The 9,587-nt window shown below is 42.2% G+C and overlaps 1 protein-coding gene across 1 annotated transcript in view; it reads left to right on the top strand.

The window, feature by feature from the left end:
• Cr1 (complement C3b/C4b receptor 1 (Knops blood group)) overlaps positions 1–9,587 on the top strand; it is a 109,793-nt gene that overhangs the window by 21,674 nt on the left and 78,532 nt on the right. The gene's annotated exons all lie outside the window — the stretch shown is intronic.

The following is a 9,587-nucleotide window of genomic DNA, read 5'->3' on the forward strand; positions in this document are numbered from 1 at the left end:
TTGTGGTTAAAAAAAAAACTTTCACATGCATCACATGAAATTCACCATCATAACAATTTAAGTGTATTCTTTTTTTTTTAAAGAACCAGGGATTGAACTCAGGCCCTTGCATTTGCTAGAGAAGCACATATTCCACTGAGCCATCTGCCTGGCCCTCAAGTGTATTCTTCAGTAATGTTAAATATATTCACATTATTTTACAACAGATACCAACTTTTTTATCTTGTGAAGCCAGAACTCTACATCCACTAAACAACAAATCGCCACTTTCCTCACTCCCCAGCTCCTGGAAGACACCATTCTACTTTGTTTCTCTGGAAAGAGAGACTGTTGGACAGGACTCCAATTGATGAATAAAAACCAGCTGCCTGGGGCCAGCCAACAGGAGAGCACCAGTCAAGTGATGACTTTGAAACAAACACGTCATACATATGCCACGTATGTGCCATTACATTTAGAGATGCGTAGCCAAAATGGACACGGAAATGTATTACAAAAATGTCATCGTGACCACTATGATACACTACTATGTGTGGCTATTGATGTCAAATTTTCTTTGTAAAAGATATAACTGTTGTGTGTTAACATCGAACAGGGATTCAACTACCACAATGTCCATGGTTGGTAAGGTATAACAGTTCTCTGGCTATACCTTATATTTCAAGGTGCTTAAGATGAAATTTAGGGCTGGGGGAATAGCTCAGCAGTCTGAATATCTGTCTGGCAAGCTCAAGGATCTAGGTTGAATCCCCAGTACCACATACAATGCTAGCCCCGGAACCCTGGGTGTGCTTTGCTGGCCACTGAAACACAGAAACATTCTAGTACAAACTTGTCTACTTCTTCAAAAGTCCATTCAATAACTGATTTGCTCAAGTAGAATTACATGTGACCAAATGAGCCAATGACTGGTTCCGCATAAATAGAGTCATTCATCATTTGATTTTTTGAGACTCATTTAGCTTAATGTCCTCAAGGTTTATCATATTTTAGTACATGGTAGGATTTCTCCCTTTTCAGCTCAGTCCATAGAGCCTGAGACTCTTACAGGTAGAGTATGTTGTGTTAGGTTTCTGTAACTATGACAAAATACTAAAAGATCAACTTAAATGAAAAATAGGTTTATTTAACACACTGTTTCAGGGGTCTCACTCCATGCTCATTTGGTCCTCTTACTTGGGAACTGTGGTGACACTGGAGGAGCTCTGGCTACCTCATGGTGACCAGGAGGTGAGGAAGAAGGGGCCAAGGGCACAATATTTCCTCTGACACAAGCTCTCCAGTGGCCTAATTTCTTCTACTAGGCCATGCTTCTCACAGGTTCTACCACCTCCCAAAAGCACACAGCCTGGGGATCAGTCCTTTAGCAGATGGGCCTGTGGGAGATATTTTCAAACCACAACACATGCATAGACCCTATCTTGCTATCCATTCTTCCAATGAAGAACACTGGGCTGCTTCCAACTCTTGGCTATTGTGATACACTGCTGTGAACACATCTGTACAAATATCCTTCAGACATTGCTTTCATTTCCCATGGACAGATACCCAGAGGCAGGGTTCTGTTCACTACCCTCTATTCATCCACACTCAGTACCATTTTCATTTCCCTATTTCATCTGCTCACTTGCCTCAAGCCATCCACCATAGTTTGCCTTCCTCTTCATCCTCTCTTACCTGGTACTGCAAGCACCAGGGGTAATTCTCTCTTCCACACTTGTCTAAATCCACTCACCTTTACCCTTACTACCACCTGCCACTTGACACAGACTATCTCATGCTCATCCCATTCAGTTCCTTCTAGTACACGGCTTCATTAGTTAAACCTCTCTTATCACTAGCTCTTCCTTCCCACTTGCAAGTATCCTAAGCTAGGACCCATTCCAATGCAAGTGACAGCAATCCATCCCACACTGGCTTCCGTCAAATGCAGCTTACTGTATCACATAGCAGAAAAGGCCAAAGCTGTATTGGCTTATGTCTAAACAGGAATTAAATATTCAAGTCAGGTCGTCAGGAGTCTGTCCTATCTCCCATGCTACTTTCCTTTACTGGTTTCATTCCTTAGCAGACACTCCCCCAAAACTAGCAAAATATTTGCTGACAGTGCTAAGCCTATATATAGTTAGACTAGCATTCTAGTACAAACTTGTCTACTTCTTCTAAAGTCCATTCACTAACTCTGATTTGCTCAAGTAGGATTACATGCCACCAAATGAGCCAATTACTGGGTCCAGAGCAGTGAAATAAGCAGATGACAAATTCTGACTTGCCTGCTCAGCCCTGGAGCCTTGGGTAGACTCCATCTACCTCAGTGGTTCTCAGTAGAGCAATTTTACCCTCCAGAGGACATCTGACAGTATCTGAAGTCATTTTTTTGGTTATTACAACTAGAGAAGTGGTACAAATGACACCTAGTAGTAGAGGCCAGAAATATGTCACTGCTAGCTTGGCCCCCCCAAAAAAAATCTGGTACAAAAAGTCAATAGGACTGAGGTTAAGAACCTACAGTCTACTGGAACCACATGGAACCAAAGGAATGGTAGATTTCCCAATGGAAAAATCTAGAGGTGGACTTCAGGAGGGACTTATTTAGAGCGACAGAAATCCATCATACACTCAATGACAGCTCAGTTGTCAACCTGACTGGATTAAGAGACTTGAGGATGTGTAATTGGATAGTAAGGGCACTCTCCTCCTCATCACCTTAATCCACTGATGTGCACAGCTGCATGTGCTGTTAGAAGACAGGGCCCAGCTGGAGGTGGGGTCCTGGGGTGTTCCTCAGGAGGGTAGATCTCTTGCTGGCTTTCCTTCTCTGTGCCCCACTTCCTGGAAACCATGCACTGAGCAATTCTGCTGCACAATGCCTTTCCTCTAGGATGTTCCTCATGGGTCATGGAGCACACCTCTGAAATGTGAGCCACAGTAAATCTTTCCTTTCATGGTAGATGTCAGGTATTTTGCTCCAGCTGACTAGCCTATCCCAGGAAAGCTAATATACCCTCCATCTGAAAACAAATCTTCCCTGAACTATCCATGTTTTTCTTTTAAATTCTCTTTCTTGACCATGATACCTTCTGAATGAGTAGTCGATCTTAACCACCCCAACTGTTGGAGTCATTCACTCAATAAATAAATATGGAATCCTTCTGCGCGCTAATCCCTGTTTCAAGTCATGGGATAGAGCAACGGTAAACTGATAAGTCCTCATATAACTTTAATTTAGATGGAAAGACAAACAACAAACATGTTATCATAGGTAATAAAAAATAAATATAACTTTCAAAATTCTATAAGCAAGAAAAGAGGATAGGATCTTTAGAAGCCTATCTAAAGGATTGTGCTACCATGGAAAGGTCAAATAGAGTCCAGGTTCTTGTGTATAATGAGGACAGAATACCAAGTGTCCCCCTAGAAGCAAGTGTCACACAGCTACATTTAGGAAATATCACCCAGAGTTGTGCCTGGGGCACGTCTGTGCTGACAAAAGACAAGGTACAGACAGCAAAGAGTTTTGAGGTGACAGAGAAAGAAAAACACATCACCCAGGTCACAGCACAAGGAAACAGGAATAGTGCATGGATAAATCAGACATTCAGAATTTGAAGGATTTGCACCTCAGCCCAGCTGCCTCACCCTGGATCTCTATGTGTGATTGTCAGGAGTGACTGACAGGGTACTGGGTTGTGCCAGGGCTCTCGACACCCCTGCTAGCCCCAGAATTCACTCTGATCTTAGTTATCTTTGTGACATGTAGAACATATCTATGAACATTTATTGAGGTGGGAGCAGGTCAAGATAGAAAATCTAACATGCATTGCTCTGGCTTAGAGAATCAGAGAACTTGCGAGTTTTTATTTTATTTTTTATCCCTCTAGGACTACAGAAGAGGGAATGATTACAGGTACCTTTTAGAATTAAATGGAAGGAAGACAATGACTCTCTCAGGTCTATTGTTTTTAACTGTACTATTCCTCCTTGAGAATCCTAGTCCCCAAGAAATCTATAAGGAGTGTTAGAGAAAGTCCCATCTTCTATGGCTACTTGTAGCTTAATAGGGCCGTTGGCCCTACCTAATGTGGACCAAGAAACCCTTGCCTGATTGATCTGTGAGTTCAGAGCATCTAAGTTCTTTCTTCCAGGGTTTTTTAATGAATAAGGACATGGAAGCAGGTTCTGACCTTGGGCTAGGACCCTAACCAGAGGTCTAATGTCTACCAAGCAAGAAGAAACAAATCTGATGAAAAGATTAAGTATGTAAGTGTAAATCTCCTTCCTCTGGTGTGAAAGAAGTAGGAGAGAAGTAAAGAAAGCCTTTATTGCTTGGTATGGACCTGCTGCCAAAAAAATCAGTGAGACTCAAGGGTCCTCCGGGAGGAGGCAAGGAGACAAAGAATTTATCAGGCTGGGTTGGGGGTGGAGCATGAATGGTAGGGTGTCACAATAGGTGCTGGTTGGAGAAGGCTTGGTGTGCACAAAAAACAAGAGAGGAAGCTGAGGAGACAGAAGTCAGCCTAGGAATGTCCAACCACTGGTCTTGGATCCCCACATCATGCTGACTCACTGCCACGATGACCCAGCAGCCTTCTGTATGGGTGCTGTCCCTTCAGTAAAATCTAAATTTTAACATTACAAGAAGCATTATTAAAGGTTATGTCCAGGACCGTAAACAAAATGCCCAATTCCAGATGTTCCACCAGGAGATTCATGACTCAGGTAGTTCTCCTCAGATCTTAGAAGCATGGTTGCCATTTTCTGTCCTGCATCACTCACCATTTCAGACTGATTGACATAGAACTACATTTTCTCTTTAGTGACAAACATAATCCTTCTGTTTCAGCAGTTGGGAGGTGCTAGGTGGCCATCTCTGCTAATAAGCATTTTTGCTCCTGGAGGCCAGCAGTACTCTGAACAAGTTTATCTAGGCTGTCTGTCAAGTTCTTAGGTAGCTGTTGATGACAGGAGGAAGATGTCATCAGCTTTATGTCTTAGGTAAGTAATCACTGTTGATTATCTCTATTAGAAGCAGTTGTTGAATCATCCAAGGAGACCCCAAAAGAAACCAAACAGCCCCACAAGAGAGACTTCAAGCATAGTAAACAAGAAAGTAGCAACACTAGACCCCCAATTTACATAGAGGGAACAAAAGTATTACTTATCTGGCTCTACAGGTTGGTTGGCGTTTTCTTTTTGGAAGAAAGAGTGAGGTCATCCACTCGTTCATAAGTGTGTGAGGTTTGCAGTCCTTCTTGTTCATTTTCTGGTGTCTCAGGCAACTTGGGTTTTATCTAGTAAAAGTGGGTCCAACTGTCTATTGCCTGTATCCAGAGGGCAGGAGTTGTTAGAAGGGTTGTGTAAAGCCTTTCTCTTTGGATGTGAGTTGGTCCTGAGATGTACCTTTCTTCCAGGTCTTGCTTAGGACCTGATCACCCAGGCAGAAGTTGGACATCCTAGGTGCTTATTCACATGGAGTGATGAGCAGCAAGTTGTGTGCACGTGAGCAAAGGTGGCAAAGTGGGGGTTTTTACCCGCCTTACGCTCAGTGTAGCTTTATTTTGTGTATATTTACCCAAGCATCATGGAGAGTCCAATAGACCCACCCCACTCCAGGATTTCTTTTTTTTTTTTTTTAAGTTTTCTTTTGATTTTTCTGGTAAAGTAAGCCAATTCAATACAGTGATGTTGAAAAGCCAGATTTGCAAGTTTTGGAGGAAGACAAAGGCATCAGTTTTTGTTGTATACAATGTTCAGTATAAGTTTGTCTGTTTCTCTACTAAGAACTCCTTTTTATTTTAATGTGGTTTTTCACTATAGCACTTTTCACAACTAAACTATACTTGAACAGTTCCAAACAGCATATAGTATGTGAAATTTATCCTCTGAAGGGGTTTCTCATTTCTACGTAGAATTTTTCAGTGTTCTGTAATACAAGTTAATTTTTTTAAAAAGGGGGAATTATCAAGTCAGGAAGGGTGGTACATGCTTGCAATCTTAACAGCAAGGAGCCCGTGGCAGGAGGTTCACCATGAGTTTGATGCCAGCCTGCACTACATACAGAGATCCTATGCTAAAAGCCACACCCCCAAAATGTGAATCATCGGCTAACTCATGCATGGATGATGAAGATGACCCATTAGGGTAGAATCCATGCTTTCATAACAGAAGGCTGGTGTGAGTGGACGACGATGGTGATGATTTTGACATTTTCCACGTGAGGCAAAGTTCCTGTGACAGTGAAATGGAGCAAGAATTGCCTGACACTGACAAAGAGAATGCAGACCTCCTTGATTCAGGTAACAATAAAAGAACAATATAAGAACATATTTAACTGGTTGAAATGCTTTGAATGGCCATGTAACAAAATCAAATGATCCAATGTTAGAACTAGGTCTAAAAAATATATTGAGGGAGCTGGGGAGATAGCTTAGTGGCATAAACACCTGCCTCATAAGTGCAAGTTCTCAAGTTCAATCCCCTATTCTGAAAAAAAAAAAAGGTTGCACACAAAAAATATATTAAGGGTCTAGGCAAGAGTGAAAGATATTGGGCAGAATGCCAACACAAGTTCTGGCTAGCCTTTCTATAATTACAAACTTAAATGGTTATTATAATTTAATTTGGCCAAAATATAATTGAGTGCACTCTGATTTTATAAACAAATTGTTTTGTTTGTTGAGCTCAATAAATTTTTCTTCTTTTTGCATTTTTAAAGCATTTGGCTATAATATAATTTGCTTTATAGATAAATGTCATCTAAATTAAAGACATGCTTTCCCCAAGGTTGCCAGCTAGTGAAATGATGTCAAATATGGTTTGATAAATGTACTGTAGATTTATGCATTATAACTTGAGAGTCTCTTGTTTTACTCATATTCAATGTGTTAAGTATTGAGATTGTGTCTTCTTGGATTATAAGATAACAAAACAGAGATCCCTTAGGGTGGGGAGAGACTGTTGGGCAGGACACCAATTGATGAATAAAATCCAGCTGCCTGGGGCCAGCCAACATGAGAGCACCAGTCAAACATGTCATACGTATGCCACGTATGTGCCATTACATTTAGAGATGCATAGCCAAAATGGACACGGAAATGTACTACAAAAATGCCATCATGACTACTATGATGCACTGCTATGCATGGCTATTGATGTCAAATTTTCTTTGTAAAATATATAACTGTTGTCTGTTAGCATCGAACAGGGATTCAACTACCACAATGTCCATGGTTGGTAAGGTATAACAGTTCTCTGGCTATACCTTATATTTCAAGGTGCTTAAGATGAAATTTTAGGGCTGGGGGAATAGCTCAGCAGTCTGAGTGTCTGTCTGGCAAGCTCAAGGATCTAGGTTGAATCCCCGGTACCACATACCTTGCTGGCCCCGGAACCCTGGGTGTGCTTTGCTGGCCACTGAAACCAGGCATCATGGCACTTGCCTGTAATCCCAGTGCTGGGGAGGCTGAGACAGGAGGATCACTATGGGTCTGAGCTCTGTAGCAAGACCCTGTACCAAATAAATAAATAAAATAATTGTCAAGATGAAATTTTAATAATTAAGTTTATTGCTCCCAATTTAATGTTATTAATTTTCTTTTCTGGATATTCAACAACTGAGGTTTGGAGATCAAAAATTAGAAAGATAGATGGGCTAAAAGGATAGCCAATCTTTTGTCCCTGGTCCTTTGAGATCACGGAGGACCCAGGATATAAGAAAACCTTTGCTGCAACATTGTATAACTCAGTTAAGCCCCTGATTTTCATTTGTTTGCTTGTTTATTTATTCATTTATTTATTTGGTATAGGGTCTCAGTACACAGCTTGGACTGGTAGTGATCCTCCTGTCTCAGCCTCCCCAGCACTAGAATTATGGGCATGTGCCACCAATCCAGGTTTTGGTGACCTGCACAGTATGCCCAGGGGCCAGGGGCCAGCACAGCATGCTGTACTGGGGATCGAACCAGGGTCCTTGCACTTGCCAGGCAGGCGCTTAGACTGCCAACCTATCACCCCACCCCCTAGCCCCTGATTTTCTGATCAAGGAGATTATGGGACCACGGAGGAAAGTGATTCGATGGTGTACAGTGCGCCTAGGGAGAGTCACCAGGAGAAAAAGTCTCCCAAGCTTTCACAGAAAGCAACTTGGTCAGGCAATGGCCATGACTCATCCTGATGGCTGACACTGACAGAAGTACTGGGAGGGAATGTGCTTGGTTCCAAGATAAATCCTGAGGTTTAACTGGCCTTGAGAGATAGCAAGGGGTTAATTTTAATTTATAAAGGTCTCACTTTAACTTGTTCTTGAACCAGCAAAAATGTATAGCCATAATAGGTATAAAACTATGACCAGTCTTCCCTAACCACAGTTAGCGGTAGCTCAAAGGAGAAGGGGGGGAATATATATATATATATATATATATATATATATATATATGACAGCTAAGTTAGTTACATAAATATTACAATTAGACAGGGCTCATTATCAAAAAGAGATCCAAAGAAATAAAAATTAGGATGTCCCAGTACAATTAATAACTTGAGGATGTTTGTACATTAACAGGTCATAAAACATCACTGTGGAAGCATTCTGAAACAGCCAGCCAGGAGAAGAGGTCTGCAGACCTGTGCAGTCTGCTGCCGCCAGACCCATCTTGTCTACAATGGACTGACTGCATGAACACGCCTGCTTTCACTTCTGTTCTGCCCAAGGCACGGGCCCTTGTCTGGAGATGGATAGTCTGGAATGTCAGGAAAAGCCCTGGTGCCTCAGAGAACAAGAGGAGGACCGGAGCTCCTGTTAACTTCCTTGGTTACCATCCCGACTGGCCCCCTCCTGACAGCAAGTGTCCTCCTAACCTGTGGGCCTTCCTCATTCAGTTGGAAAAAAACAGGCTGCAGACCACAGTACAGATGATGGTAGGAAGGAAACCATCCACATGAGATGGCAAATAGGATAAAGACTATATAGGTCCTAAGAAAGGAAAATATGTCCTTGAGGGGGGGATGACGGGCAAAAGAGCCCCCATTTTAAAGGAGGGTCACTTAACCTATAAGTAAATTCACTCACTCATCCCCTCCCATGTAGCGAGCTATAAATCCACTTAGAGAAAACCAGGGACACAAAATAGGGGGGTAAAAAAGTTAGGACAACTTAGAGAATAGGGTAAACACAGAACCACACTGCCCCGGGGCAGGCAGATGGCCAACAGTGTCTGGGAAATGTAAATGTTCTTGTAAAATTCCTGACAATGAGGCCATATGGTTGCAATGGGAACCTGAAAGGTGCATAACCTGGAAGCAAGGTTCAGGCGGGTACCAAGGACTCTGGGAGCCTCAGCCCCAAGTCTGGGCATCGGTCGCTCCCAAGTTTGCAATAAAAGCTTCCCTGTTCCTTGGCACTTGGTCTCTTTGGTGGGGGCTTAATCTTCATCCACTGTCATCTGCTGCTACACAACTTTTAGAATCAGACAAAAAAAAAAAAAAAATACTATCACAGAAGAGAGCTGACAGCCAAAAGTTCAAACGGGACAGAATGTAGGAAGGAAAGTTCCTCTTTATTATTTCAGAAGGAAATCAGGGCTGCAGTA

Source organism: Octodon degus, unplaced genomic scaffold (genome assembly GCF_000260255.1).
Source record: "Octodon degus isolate 3935 unplaced genomic scaffold, OctDeg1.0 scaffold00131, whole genome shotgun sequence".
In the NCBI taxonomy this organism is placed as follows: Eukaryota; Metazoa; Chordata; class Mammalia; order Rodentia; family Octodontidae; genus Octodon; species Octodon degus.